The sequence below is a fragment of the Aythya ferina genome (assembly GCF_964211825.1).
Source record: "Aythya ferina genome assembly, chromosome: 2".
Lineage (NCBI taxonomy): Eukaryota > Metazoa > Chordata > Aves > Anseriformes > Anatidae > Aythya > Aythya ferina.
The window spans coordinates 51027510-51043568 of NC_140297.1; the positions used below are offsets into that span (position 1 = coordinate 51027510).

Genomic DNA, 16059 nt, shown 5'->3' on the forward strand with positions numbered 1-16059 from the left:
AAATCCAATGTCTGTTGTAACTCAACCCTGCACTTTTAAACTTTTCCAACTGACTGTGCCCCTCTCTCATAATTACTGATTTACTGAAGGTGCCACCTCACCTTCAGCGCCACCTACAACGAGTAACTGGTGTACAGAACTAGATAATTGGCAATAAAGCCACATGTCAACAGTCAGGAGGGACACGTTGGCTAGCTGGTGCACCATTACAGTTCAAGGCATTGTTTTAAAGTTATTTGCTGCAGGCTAACGTGCAGGCACATTACTGCAGCTCAGCTTGCGATGGTAAGCCATTAAACCGCAGCGATTCCAGCAGACCTCCGAGTACAAGAACCACCTAGTCAAGCTGATGGCAGGATAAGCAACACAAATTCATTTTTACCAAGCTTGCAACACTGCTGTTTACCTCATGCGCTGTTAGTTTAATTCCTCTTCACTTCAAATACACACACAGACACGCTTAATTTTCCAATTGTTTCATTAACTAACTCAGTGCTAAGATATTTCAAGCATGTCAATCAATACCAAAGCTCAACAGAAAAGCTACCTTCCATTTGAAAAAAAAATACAGCTACTGAAAACACTTAAAATTTTACTTCGCAAAAAGTGAAAAAGATCTGTACAGCATTAGAAACAATACTTTTGTACTAGTTTCTACAAGGAACTTTTTTCCTTTCTATCATACAGTCAATATAAAATGTTTTAAAAAATCCTCTAAATGTCAGTGGAAATGTTTCTACTTACTATTGGATTTTGAAAATAAGTTTGGGTTTTTTTTTTGTTTGTTTTACATCGTTCCCAACTGGAACTATGAATGTGGCTATCTCCCATTCCAATCTTAATGTTATATTAATTTGGCACTAGATGCTTGATGAAGCTGAAAAATGGCCCGAAACACATTAAAAACCTAAACCAACACTTCTTTGAAGACGACGGGATATTTTCCATCTTTGATCAAAGCCTTCATTTTTCCACCATCTAAGTTGTAACACTTGATGAAGGCTGTAGTCAGAAGAAAAAAATGCTAAAAATGAAATCAATTTTCCTTTAAACAATTTTAATTGTGAACAGTTGCTTCTGTCAAAATAGAATAATGCAACATGCTGAATTTCATGCCACCATGGAAATAGTAGCAAAATCTTAATTAACCATTACTGTCTTTCAACAGCACTAGCCGCAAAATGTTACCACTTCAACACTTGCAAACATTTAATGCTATCTTTAGGATGACTCTGATGGTTTGAAACAGCTTGGAACATCATCTTGATTTAAAATGTAAGACAACAAGGATTCAAGGTTAAGCACAGTTATGTAAAGCTACTTGCTTTCTATTTTACTGTAGTGGAGAAGCACAGCTTCACAAAGCTTTTAACTCATGAAATAGCAGGCTGCTTTAAAACTTAAGTCTCAAAATAAGTTAGTGCCTCTATATCAAAATCCTTCTTTTTTAATCATAAAATATACTTCTTTATGTTTAAGTAACTGTGCAATTTTTAAACAGACTTCCCCCAATTTTTGGTTTTCACATTTTCATACATTAAAACCATTGCTAACCATTCTTATCTACCAAGCAATTAATCATTAACTTTTCACTTGTCATTTAGGTAAATCTGTATTTTGGACAAAAAACAAAAATGTCACTGAGAAGCAAGCATGAAAATGCCACCACCACCTCCTCCTTTCACCTGGGCAGTTCTAGAAACAGGAACTACCACTGTGCTGTTGGCATCTTTCACTCCTTCAGCTGGCCCACTTTCTCCAAAAAGTATCAACAGATGCTTGTTTGGCATTAACAACTTATTTTAAGGCAGTTTAGAAACTATACATACCATTATTGTTTTTGTGCTAGTTTGCATAGTCCAATTTTCTACGCTAGACTATGCATCAGTTTGAAATAACATCTATACCAAAGAAAAATACACACTCAGAAAATTTGCTACCTTGAATTTTCCTTAATAGCATTTTAATTCAAACAGGTATAGCTATTGGTACAAATAACACAATGAAAAAAAAAAAAGTACTGTGTATCTCTTTCTCATGTGTGCTTTGGGATCAGGCCAGCATCAATATAAGTCTACAGTTCTATGTTGTAGGAATACAAAAGCCAAAATAGGGTTTCTTTCTAGTCCAACAGTGAACAAAGCATGAAAAAAACCAACAACAGTATGGCACAGAACAGAGATTTGTGTACGGCTTTTAACCTTTAGACATTATGAAGAGCTTTAACTTCTTACTAGCCATGCAGCCATGTGTTGCATCTAAGGAAGTTACAGAAATTACTCTGAAACTGTCCAACAAGGACTTAATTCTCCGTGAAGAAAATACTGTAATTTTCTTCGGAATTTTCACACAGGAAACTGTGATATTTTGTTATCTAATATTATTTCTGCTTATTAAAACCCAGTGATTCTATGATTTTATGGTACAGCAGACATTTCTTTGCTCTCCAACAAAATTACAAAAATTACAAGAATATTATCTTGTGCCCACAACTTCCACATTCTGCTTGGACACTCAGCTGAATCAAAACTGGTAGTAGTAGGCTAAGCTCTTTTGCTCAGTAATTTCTGTATCACTGACATGCTGGTCACAGTTAGCCTTTTTTATCTAGTGCTATGGCAGAGTGGCACCTAGGCTTTTTTGGAAAAGGTACCAGAAATATAATAGCAAGAGAGTTACAAACCAAGCTGCTTCCAGAGCCACAGGTAATGCCTCATCTAATTTATTTGGTAGGAAAACAATCTCTCTACAGAGCATTTTAGTGCCTAACACGCCACATGTTTTTGTTATTTACAAACACAGAATTTATTCCTGAATCTTTTGTCTCCAAGATACTTGCAGTAATGAATTTCATGAGCTAAGCTTACACAGCATACAAAAGCAGCGCATATTACGTGCTAGTTTTTTTGTCTTGGTTACATGCCACAGCACTAATAATAAGCAATGGCATCAAATTCATATTTCTTCCAATGCTTCTGCTGTAGTATGAGAAGAAAGCTCACTTTTGAGCATTTTCTACAACCACTTCATTTTCACACTCCCCTAATTAACTGTATCTGTCCAATAAATCTGAAAACCCCTGCTCATACCAGCACTTTAATAATAGGGACCGCTAAATTAAAAAGGAGAGCGTTCGTAGGAACGCAAAAGCACCACAAAAGACATCATCATCTCTAGGAGTGAAGCACATGCACTAAACTGAAACAGAAAATAACAAGCTGCAATCAAATTGGAAATGATGACTAGATGAATCACCATACTGATAATACTGATAATTTTCATTATTATTATTTTACAGGGAAGGAAAAATTAGTATTTTAGCTTTCGTAATCCTGTCCCTTGTGATACTATAAGGCAAAAAAAAAAAAAAAAAAAAAAAAAAAGTAACTTCCACGCAGCTTTGCTCTTTTTCTTTCACCTTCTTTCAAACAAAAACATGGATTTCACAGGAAAAAAAAAAAAAAAGCTTTTTCAAAACTCTTGATCAGTGCAAAGTGAACTCTGCTTTTTAGCATGCTCCTCCTGTCTCTCTCTGCTCCCTCCACACCCCCTCCAAACAACCACGTAACCTTCTTTGAAACGAGCCCTGACATGTTGCCTACAGAGCTGCTGTCTGCACATCCTATCCATCCGTCAGCAATAGCATTTGTTTAGAAAAACAAAACACACACCCGAGCTTCACTCTCTTGAGAATTTAGCTAGAGCAAACTGAGGTGTTACTGCCTCCAGCTATTCATTACTGCACCTCAGCTGGAGGCTCCTGTACTCACAGAAAGCCACTGAGTGGCCCATGGGGACTTTTTGTCCCCCCGTTGACTCCTCACCAGTGGGAGGTGAGACCATGACACCTAAGCCACCCTCGCCAATGACCACTCCGGTGCTCTTACCCCTGGTCACACGCAGACACAGCAGAAAGAGCTGGCGCAGGAGCAGAGCATCCTTGGAGAAGCAAAGGGCCAGATCAGGCAAACGGTCCCAAAGGCCACCCGTTGGACCGATTTGCCCAAAGATGCAAGAGCTCAGGCCTCGGTCTCAGCACGACACCCAGACGCACCTGGAGAAGCCTTTACACGTGCACAAGTGCAGCCATTTACTTCTGATCGCTAGAACTAAGTGGATGTAGATGAAAAGTGTTATTTCCTTACAGTGTCCCTCCCCAGGGCAGTCTACCCCCTCTCTGAAGGTCAATGTAAACACCACGTATTTAAATTCTTCACATTCTGTATGTTAAACCAGCAGGCACCTGCCCCAGAGAGAGACGCTGGAGCACGCTGTGTGTTTCTGGAGATCGGGGTTCCAAATGCCAGCTTTTCATATCAAAACAAATCAGAGGCATGTCTTTCCTACAACACAAAGCAATGCAATCAAGCAGCTGGCTATCACAGATGGCAAGCAGGGGGGCCAAGAACTCTCTCCTGTTATTACTACTTTGTGTTTGGATGCCTTAACTATGAAGAGAAGACATTTTACCCTGTTACCTCAAGGCTCATTAATCCCAAAGAAAATAAATCAAGTAATACTCCTTCGTGCTTAGGATACCTTGCAGGAGAAATCCTACAGATAGATGGCAGAATTTGGAGAAAAACAGCAAACAAACATCACCCACTTATGATAAACAGCGGCAAATTCTTTTTAAGGTACAAGAAATGAATTATTTTAAGATTCAAGTGCTTTAATATAGCAGTAAAACTTTTGCGCCAACTCTTGTCAGACAGCATCTCAGAGTAAAATTTGTAACATAAACAGTAAATGCTCAAAATTAGAGAGGAGATTCGCTATTTAACAATGAAACCCTTTGTCCGCTTATCTGACATAAACAGAGGAAAGACATCTAGCCACGAAAAAAACATGTATCTCCAAAAGTGCATCTCCAAAAAACACTGTATGCTTTCTTCAAAAATTCATAGGATAGGCAGAATTGCATCAGGCACAAATGACTTTGGTAGTTTAACACAACTGAAAACTAGAAATATTCTTTTAATTGTTAGTACATTGGCAAACCAGCTTTTCAATAGTCTATTAAGCTTTATTTGACTAATCCTCAGAAACTGTGTTCAAAATTCACACAAGTCAAATAGCAAATGCTTTCAGAACTGTACACTACAAGACTGAATTTTTCATAAATACAATTGTCATCTGATTTTAGAAGCATTCATTATTTAATTATTCAAAAACAAAAGTTCAGACATCACGCACTAAAAATGAACTCTCCAAAACAACTAAGTTTCCCCCAAGCTGCTTTTTTATTTAAGTGTGGTATTTTTCAAATAAGGAAGTTAATTTATTATACATTTATAAAAAACACATTTAATCCTTTGCATTGCATTGCTAAAAAGACTCCCCACTAAGCTGCCTAAGGCATTAACTGGAAGGAAGCAAATCCTATGGCATAATCTAAGGTTTGGTGCATAATTGATAAAATAAAAAAAGTGCAATTTCAAAAGACACTTGTCATATATTATGCATAAAGACACAAGTACAAGCTCCAGATCTGGAATCTTCCCTCTTAAATAACAGGGCTCAGCTCCTAAAAAAACTGCCCATCTCAGGAAGATCTCAGATCCCAACCACATGTACCAGTGAAGAGGGAAGTAATGGTAGGTTTGGGTGGGTCTTCTGCTTGGTTGGGTGGTGGGGTTTGGTTTGGTTTTGTTGTTGTTTTCTGTAGATGTTGTTTCTTCAGTGGTTTTAGTTGTTTTTTGTTTTGGTTTTGTGTTTTTTGTTTTTGTTTTTGTTTTTTTTGGGGGGCGTAGGTTTTTTTTTATCTTTTTAAATCCAAGCTAATGCTATGTAAGAGAAAACCATGAGGCACATGTCTCCAAGAGTTAGAAACAGAAGGATGCAAGATGTTGGTATACCCTATCTCTAGAAATAATAATAATAATAATAGTAATAATAATAATAATAAAGCTTAAATAGGTCTCTGCAAGCTTACTTCTATCCAAAAAATAGCTTTATGATCAAAGTCTCACTATTACATCACCAAAAGTTCTTTTTCCCCTGTCTTTTAGTTCACATTCTGGGAGACAAAGCAAGGAAGACTGCACTGAACGACGGTTGTCACAACTTTTGCCCTCCTAAACATGACCAGTAGGCTTAAAAGTGTCTAAGTCAGTGTCCAAAAAATACAGTCGTCTTTTTGTGCCCTGGCCTTAGGAGCTCAGATGAGGCTATGGGGGTTATACTTTGTAAGACTGTTTGATGAATATTAAACATGGAATTGTGCCATTGTGAAGGCCCTGTGGCAAGGTAAGCTGGAGGTGCAAGTTTTTTTTTCACATGGTGTCGTGCATGACAGCATTCAGTCTGGCACTATTGTTAATACCTGGGTACTACTTCCTAATTGCAAGTCATAAAGTTGAATTTCAGAAGACTGTCATGTCATCTGTCTTTAAAACAAGGTGCTGAATAATCTAGTCAAAAGAGCTAGATGATGGGGAGTAAAACACTTAAAGCACTTTTAAATCATTATGCAAGCACTTTTCAGAATTAAATTACAAGTGTGACATATGGCATGAAATGAAGGATCTAGACCACAATGCTGTCAGTGCTGTTAAAACCCTGTATCATTCAAAATGTGAACAAATAAGTTATGCTGCACTTTAAAGAGTGGTACGTTCTGAAATAACAGTACACAAAGCTATGGCTTTGGCATCACGGAGCTCACAGTTGAAGCGAGGTGCTTGCACACTAGCAGAACTGTGCTGGTGAGGCTGGCAACATCAGGCTACCTTTCTCCCCTCCAGGAACCTCTGCCCCATGAAAACAGCCTGCACTAATGCCCTTGCAGAAAAAGCTCTTCCATTCCCTATTCACTGCTACCTTCTTCCCCCTGCTTCTCTCTGTTCTCCAGTTCAGATATACGCTGCTACCCGTGCATAGGGTCTGCCCCCATTTCCTCCACATGGTGGTAGCTGTCACCCCCCCATGGTCCCCACAAACAGCCAGTATAGGGCCACTCTCTGGTTTTGACTGCAAACAGCATTTTTTAAAATAAACTTTCTTCCTTTTTACTTTTTTTTCTTAAATTCGTGTGTGTGTGTGGTGGTGGTTTGTTTCACAGGTATGAAATTTCCAGTCAAACATCACTAAATTTTGTTTTAGGGAACTGGTTACTGTGGTAGACGATGAATAAAGGATTGATCATGCCCATTATACTGCTGTTTTCCAGCAAGGTGTTCAGAAGCTCTTCCGTATTTTGTAAGTTAAAGACAAGTGCATGGGAAAAAAGCTGCTCTGAACCTTAAAATGGCAAAGCGGCTTCCATGTGTGTTAATCAAGGTGATGGGACCTCATTTGCCCTGTTGATCTTTCCACCTCAGAAAACACAGGAGACACACACCTATATTCTAGAATATGATGCCAAGCTATTTTCTTTGTATTCTACGAAAGCTGAAGATAGAGGCTCAGCGTTTAAAACTGTGTACCACTTCATAGCTTTCTGGAAAGGCTGGGGAGATGTGAAGCACAGCAGCAGCTAACAGCAAAGCAGCCTCCCCATACGTGGCTGCTGCACAGCCCCAACACTGACCAGAACTCAGCAGTGGCTGTGAGCCAGCCTGCCCCCGCCTACACTACCAATTCCTACATTCTCACTCCCACAGTCCACAAAATTGTGAAGTTAATAATAAAAAAACTGAATTGGGGGCCATTACGTGGAACCTCAGTGAAGGAAAGACTGTGACTGTGCATTTTCACTACTTGATAATTTTGTTCCTCTGTTGTCAAAGCTCTCAATATGCTACTTACGTCAGGATACCGTAACCAAGTAACCTAAAATAATTTGGAACTGACTGAAATTCAGTTTGAAATGACTTTTCAGATTGGTAATCATTACTACTATAAAAGTGTTCTACCTGTAAAAGTTTACTCATGCTATATTATTAAAAAAGTACAAATATCATGTTGTGCTAGCTTTCAGACAACAGTTTTGACAGTCAGCACAAATAAAAGATGACTTACAAGGGGAAAGAATATTAAAAAAGGAGCAGTCCTGACAATTATTTCCCCATTGGTCCACATTCCTATTTCCTTCTACACCTCTGCACTGGTCGTCAGGTAAGAATATGGTCTCCCCACCCACATACCCTTTTCTCTTTAAGACAACCTATCCCATCAGAACATTGCAGGTAAACAGCAGATGACAGGCACCATTTATTCAGAACTTACTTTCAATGGAAACTACATTAATCAGATGTAAAAACAACAAAAACATTCTTCAGATTTTAATTAGCTTTATTAGTTGGAGCAGCAAATCTCTGAACTGAAACATTTTCTGTACTATGGAAAAGAGCAAAGGGAAAGCTGAACTAAATGCTGAGACTATTTAAAGGTCTCCAACACATTAAATAATGCCTGGAAAGGTTAACTTTATTGCATCAAGAGAGAAGAGGACAGAAGCTTGAATGCAGGTTTTGGCTAATACATTAATTTCCAGTATTTTGTTCCAAAACATTAGAAGAATACAAAAATCAGGACAGATGTGTTTAGGAAGACACAGGCATCTAGCAGACACTATTGTAGGTAAACAGACTTTTAAGCTCACTATGAAAGCTTAAGAGACCACAGCAGATCAGGTAAAAAAAAAAAAAAAAAAAGAAAAAAAGAAAAAAAGACCATTACATCTGACTCACAATATTTTCCTGTCACAGAATGCTTTAATACAGCAGGCCAGGGTGAAGGACAGCTTTGAAATATTTTTTCCTGATATCCACATAAAACAGGATCCATTCTTTCATAATGTATGGAATTTCAAGCAAATACAGAAATCTTAAGTGAAAATGAAGTTGTAGAAAAATAAAGTTTTATGGAATACATAGTAGATGAAACAGGCACAATTTTTAAAATAACTCCATAGTTAATTCAGCTTGCAAATACTTTACATCATTCAACCTCACAGTATCACAATAATTAAAACATCATCATTAAATCAATAAAATAAAACCAATTTATTCATACATATTTACACAAAGTTTGACAGAATCTCAAGAATTTTCAACAATCTCAATAATTTAAAAAAAAAAATTAATATTCTAAGGGGGTGTGAAGGAGTAGTACCATATCACATCTTTGCTGACAATAAAAAAAATATACTAAATCAGTATTTTAAGCAAAATGTAGCAATACATCCACATAATTCACCTTGTTTTTATCACAATCACAGCATGGCTGAGGTTGGAAAGAACTTCTGAAGATCATCTATCTAGTCCAACCCCCCTGCCAAGCAGGATCACCTAGAGCACACTGCGCAGGATGGCATTCAGGTGCAGGACCCTGCACTTGTCCTTGTTGAACTTCATGAGGTTCCTCTTGGTCCTACCCTCCAGCCAGCCGAGGTCCCTCTGAATGGCAGCACAGCCCTCTGGGGTATCAGCCACTCCTCCGAGATTTGTGTCGTCAGCAGACTTGCTGAGGGTGCACTCAGTTCCATCATCCAGAGGAGTCAGTTGAACAAGACTGGACCCAGGGGAACTGTCCCCTAGGGGACACCGCTAGCTGCAGGTCCAAGAATGTCTCAGGTTGGAAGGGATCTTAAAGATAGTGAAGAATTTCCTCCTCATTCTTAGTCTATCCTCTTTTAGTTTAAGACCATTCCCCCTTGCCCTATGCCTTTTTACGTGTAAGAGGTATAACTGGTATAAATGGTATAAAACAGGCCTGATTTTTACCAAAAATTGAGCTCCTTTCATCTGAGAAGCTTCCTGTGCTGCTCTGTGGAGAGCAGCCCATGCTGGAGCAGCCTGTTCCTGAAGGACTGCACCCTGTGGTATGACTCCCAGGCTGGCAGTTCTCAGCCTGGCAGGCATTTCCTTCTGCCCCAGGTTCTTCTGCCCCAGGTTCAGGAGACTTTTTCTGTCAGCCTTTTTCCCGCTAGGGCATGGTCACCTGTATGGCTGCTCCCATCACCCACACTTTCCCATTCTCATGATGATTTCCCATCCCCCAAATGATTTCCAACTGGGTTGCTTTTTAGGATTTATTTTTTTTCTTTAAATGTGGGGCCCAAACTGGCAGCCAACATGGTCGCCAGCCCCCAGCTCCTCCTGCTGGGCCCTGCGCAGCCACGACATGTCCCCAGAGTTGGTGTTCAGTGGGGACCGGGACCATCTGCGCCCGTCCTGCTCCCACTGCCAGGAGAAGCTGCGGATGAGCTGTCGTGGCGTGGAGGGGCTGCAGTCCCTGTGCCTGGGTGAGACGCTGCGGGACCGGTAGCTGGAGGGGCTCCGCCACCGCTGTTGCTGCCACCACCCTGGCCCTGCATTGTGCTGGGCCCTTCCCTGGCACCAGCGGGCTGAGGCGTTGTGTTGGGTGGGCAGCACCAGCCTCACGATGGCAATGAGGCAGAGCGGGCAGGTGGCTCTGCGGAGGGCCCAGGGCTGGATGCACTCCCTGCAGAAGGAGTGCCCGCAGGGGTCCAGCTGAGCTGCGTCAGCCAGCGGGCCCAGGCAGATGGTGCAGGTCTCTTGTCTGGGGGCCTCTGCTGGCTGCTCCTGGCATGGCTGGCTCACGGTGCCCACCTCTGTCCTGGTGTGGAGATGCTTGTCTTCTGTGGGGCACTGCTCTGATGACAAGCGGGTATTAAGTGCCTCCGGTCCTCAGCAGGTTGCCAAAAAATCTCAAAGACTCGCAGCCCACCAGCAGCACCTTGATACCTTGCGCTCAACCTGGAAGACCTCGATGCCTTGCCCACAACCATAAGGATCTCAACATCTCACGTGCCACCAGAAGGACATTGATGTCTTGCATTCCACCAGAAGGACCTTGACATCTCAAGTTCCACCAGAAGGACCTCGCATCACTCGTGCCACAGGACGGACCGTGACGTCTCACGTGCCACTGGAATGACCTCGATGTCGCGCCTTCCACCAGTAACACATCCAACTCTTCCACTCCAGCAGTAGGTTCTCGACCTCTCAAGTGCCACCAGCTGGACTCAGCACAGGTTGGACGCTCAGGGAACTTATGGCCAGCTGCCTTTTGCGAGGCCGTAGGGTGACAGTGACTCTGGGGCGGCATCACAAGGCACTTGGGGTGCTCCTGATAGCAGCACTTAGGGAATTAACAGGACTGTTGTGAGAAGATGCTGACGTGACATGGCTGCTCCACAATAACAGAAACAATGTCTACCAGGCTGGGGTCGAGGCTGGGAGCTCAGCCTTTGGCCTGGGAACTGCACCTGGGAGCCAGGGACTTGCAGCTGAACACCTGAGCACTGGAGACACCCTGAAGAGACCATCGAGGAGGACACAACAAGAAGCTGAGGAACAACTTATCACCTGGGAAGGTAAAAAAGAGCCTGGGCATGAGGAAGTTGGCCCAAGAAACTGGGAACATGCATGAGAAATCAAGAGTTGTTTAAAGAATATCAGAACATTGTCAGCTATTGGCTGTCCACAGAGGATGGTAAAAATGAACAGCATCTGCTGGTTATCTGAAGTCCTGGTGTCATCATAGAATCATCACAGAACCACAAAATCACAGAATGGGCAGGGTTGGAAGGGACCTCTGAAGTCCATCTAGTCCAACGCCCCTGTCAAGCAGGATCACCTAGAGCACACTGTGCAGGATGGCATCCAGGCGGGTTTTTAATATCTCCAGAGAAGGAGACTCCACAACTTCTCTGGGCAACCTGTTCCAGTGCCCTGTCACCCTCACAGATAAAGAAGTGCCCTCTCATATTCAGCCAGAACCTCCTGTGCTTCAGTTTGTGCCCATTGCCTGTCATCCCGTCACTGGGCACAACTGAAAAGAGACTGGCTCCATCCTCCTGACACCTGCTCCTCAGATACTTGTACACATTGATGAGGTCTCCCCTCAGTCTTCTCTTTTCCAGGCTAAACAGGCCCAGTTCTCTCAGCCTGTCCTCATACAACAGGTGCTCTGGCCCTCTCATCATCTTCACAGCCCACCTCTGGGCTCACTCCAGTAGCTCCATGTCCCTCTTGTACTGAGGAGCCCAAATGATAAACAAGATTTAATTTTAGTCACGTTTTCTGCACCCGATCTAATCTTCCTCTTTTTATAGGGATAAGACCAGCAGTGACCTATTTCCTACACCCCCCCTACAACAAAGACGTGCTGTTTATATCTACTGCTTGCAACATCCAAGAAAAGATAGCAAGTTCTACCACCTAGCAAGTATCTCATTAATTTTAGTCAAAGTCCTGTGTGGAGAACCTTACATACAAAACTCTTTCTGCAAAGGATAATATTTCACCAAGCTGAGAATCAATAAAGGTATAACTAAGTTCTGACAATAATAAATGAAGGTTCCTATACCATGAAGGAAAAAAGGCTTTCAGGAAGAAAGGAAAATTGTCACAGAACAATATAAAAGAAACATCAATTGGTTTCATAAAGAGAATGTGTTGCATTCAGAGTCTTGGAAGTTTATTTTTAAGGAGTACTTTATGATCACTTTGAGTTCTTTTCTTGTCCCTCAATAGTATTTTACACATGATCAATATCTGAGCATGAATCAAAAGAGTGAAAAAATTGATGCAACTCTTCCAACCAGTATCTAATTTTTAAGTTTTGATCACAGTTTTCATTATAGGAAATATTAACAGAATTACATTTCACCTTACTATTACTGCAACTTTATCACCCTTTTTTTTTTTAAACTGTTTGAGATGGTAGCACTAAATAAAGAATTAATCTCCATAAGAACTACCTAAAAAGGAATTAGAAAATACTTTTCCTTGGACAGAAGAAAGCAATATTACATTCTCTTCTGTATTTCCCACCCCCAGACAAAAAAATTCTTCTCCACCCTCTACAACATGTGAAGATAACTTCTCATACCCTAGTAACTTAACTGCAGATCTACAGACAGAAAAACAAGATGCAGAAACATCAATGAATACTTTGACAAGAAACTAACCAGAAGAAAAACTCAGCAGACCATCCTCCTTTTTCTAAGTATGACCTCTGAAGCTTAGAGTGTTGTGTAAAATCACTTCCATTGACTCAAAGAATGGCTGAGGCAGGAAGGGACCTCTGTAGATCGCCTGGTCCAAACCCTTGCTCAAAGCAGGGCAACTTAAGCAACGTGTTCAGGGCTGTGTCCAGTCTGGTTTTGAGTATCTCCAGGGATGGAGACTCTACAGCCTCTCTGAACATCTTGTTTTAATGCTTGATCATCCTTCTAATTAAGTTTTTCTTCTGTTTAAATGTAATTTATTGTATTTCCATTCATGCATTTTGCCTCTTGGCCTGCCACTGGACACCACTGAGAAGAGCTGCTCATAAATCTTACCATACACTGACAATATTTACTGGCATGTGCAACAGGAACATCAGTCAAGCCAAGAACAGGAAGGTCTGTTAGCATTCATAACAGAAAGCTGCACATGTATTTTAAACAGCATTATTTTAGATTTGTGGCCAAAGTTCGGAGAATTTATATATATACTGATAGTGGGTTGTTAATAACCTATATAAGTATTCACATCTTACACAGTCACCAGAAAGCAAACTGTCATATAGGTAGGTCAGCCACACTCAGACTTTTTTCTGGATTTGACATTTCCCTTCTTTTCCACAATGCTTTGACAACCCCTGCCTCCACTTTTTCTTCCCACATACAGAACTCCATCTTCCAGTCTGCTCCAAACTTTGGCACTTCAGGCTTCAGACTCCAAACCTCCTCATCAAGGGTACAGTTCATCACAACTGTTCCTCCCAAAAGGAGCAAATACCACGTACCTTTTGGCCAGCATCCACTCAGGCTAACTCTCCCCAAATGTAGTGTATCATATTCCAGAAGTTAGCAAGGAGAAGGTATTGGCACCTCTTCAGTTTCCTCACATCATCGCTGACTGAAAGAAACCATTACCTTCTCTCTATTGCTACTAGAGGGGATAGTTCATGTGATGGAAAGGGAGTTGCTCATGGGAGAGCAGCAGGAGACTTAGATGCAATTTTCGGGCAGCTTGTCACACCCTTTCTCACTCAGAACATTATTCTAGGCACTATCTTCCCAAAGAGCCCCTAATAGTTGTTATAGATGGCTCCAGGAATCACAACAGGAACAAAAAAAAAAAATCCAAGGTGTACATTGATTTCCCCCAAACCATTACCAAGGTAGCCAGAAAGTGACCAGTGAAAATTTCCATTTCTTTGTAAATGCAAACCTCCTCCACATTTTCCAGTACCTCAGTCACCACAAAACCAGATACATCAGTGACCACGATACAGTAATCTCAGCTGGAAATGGCTACTCAGAGGGGCTGTAGCAGCAGATGTCTGTCTCAGTCCAAAGAGATCTAGGGGCAGTTCATACATGTTGTAACATACTGCACAATAGCAATACCGCAGTTAGACCGGCAGCCAAAGAGACTCCTGCACCCCACAGTGCTGCAATTTACAGCCCATGTGTGACTACCATAAGATGCTCAAGTATCGCCCTTCCTACCTGAGGCAATCTGTTCCTACAGCACATTTTTCCAAAGGTCCAAGACGTGTCCAATTAAGATCTGCTACAGACACCTGTGGTCAGGTGAATAGCCAAAAACTGTATCAGTTTTTGTTCATATGGGCCCATTTATTCTAGCAATAACTACCTGTTTTCTCCCTCAAAACAAAAACATATAATACCTACACCACTTATTCTTAAAGTCTTTGTCTATCTTTGTTGATTAACCACTTATTAAAACAGCTAGTGAATGTTTCTACAATAGGAAAAAAGCATCAGTATTTTATAAATCCTTTGCAACTCATGCATATCTTCTGTTTGTACGAGTTCCAACAAATCAGAAGAAAGCTATGGAAGTCAGTCCAACAGCAGACTCAGACTAATAAACTACATCTGGAGTTTCAGATTAAATACATTACTCCTTTGCCTGACAGACTTTTACTCTAAGTCCCCTGACTTTCCAGGGCTGTTATCAGCCCAAATCCAAGTTGTGCATATGGCCCTCTCCGAACGGGGCCTGCCTTTTTTTGTGGTACCTCTGTTTACACAGCTTATCCCTTATCTCACTGACAACACTGGGAACTACAGCAGATGGTCCCCTCAGACACAACTCTAACAGGTTTTCTCCACTCCCCTCATTCTTTTTTTTTGTGTGTGTGTGCAAACAACTGATAATGAAGGTTGCTGCAATGATTTACTGATATCCAAAGTTTAAAATTGACAAAATGCAAACTGTTTTTGTCCCCCTCTCATCTCCTACTGTGAACTGCTTAACCTTTTAACTACTAAGCAACATAAACAAAGAGCATTAATAATAACTGTACAGCAAACCATACAGACTGGTGGAGTTGCTTTCAAATACAAGCAGTATTGGTTAATTTAAAGATCATTATTACCTTTAAAAGTTATACCTATTACAGCAACCAGCCTACTACTACTGAAGAAGAAAATATAAGGCAGTCTTCCCTTACTGCTAAAAATACACCACAACTGGTTTGGGAAATGCCTTTAAATTACATTTAAAACCACTTCCAACAGTTGAGTGAAAACAGATTCTTAAACAGAATTCAGAATAAAGATTGGACCTTTCACATGTAAAAATAAATTTACACTGGCTTTCATCTAACAACCCAGAGCAACATGAAGTTTGGTGACATGAAAATCAAAATGATGCCAATATTATTATTCAAAATACAAAACAATGTTTAAATCTACGTTCTGGATATATTCTGTTCATTAAGCAGGCTCTATAGTTCTGAAAATCATGAATTTGCAAACCACTATACCAAAATACTGCAAAAAAACCTAGAGGTTGGCAAAAGCATCTCAACTAAACATCTATGAAGAAGCATCTGCAAGTAGACAGTAATGAACCAGACAGACCCAGAGGGCTTTCTTAAATGTAGGTCATGCCTGTCAGACCATAGCAATAGACACACTAACATTTGCTGAAAAGAACCTTGAGATATTACTGCACACACCAATTTACTCTGTACGCAGACAACAAAAATTACGTATTTGTGATGATCGTTATCTGATGCTCAGAAGGGACAACAAAGAAAAGCTGCAGAAAAATAGCTATACTGAACTTAAGAATAAGTCATAGCATGTTACATGAGATGAGAAAGTTAAAAACTTGAATA

The 16059-nt window shown here is 40.8% G+C and overlaps 1 protein-coding gene across 3 annotated transcripts in view; it reads right to left on the bottom strand.

Moving 5' to 3' along the window:
- CDKAL1 (CDKAL1 threonylcarbamoyladenosine tRNA methylthiotransferase) overlaps nucleotides 1-16059 on the bottom strand; it is a 429529-nt gene that overhangs the window by 382972 nt on the left and 30498 nt on the right. The gene's annotated exons all lie outside the window — the stretch shown is intronic.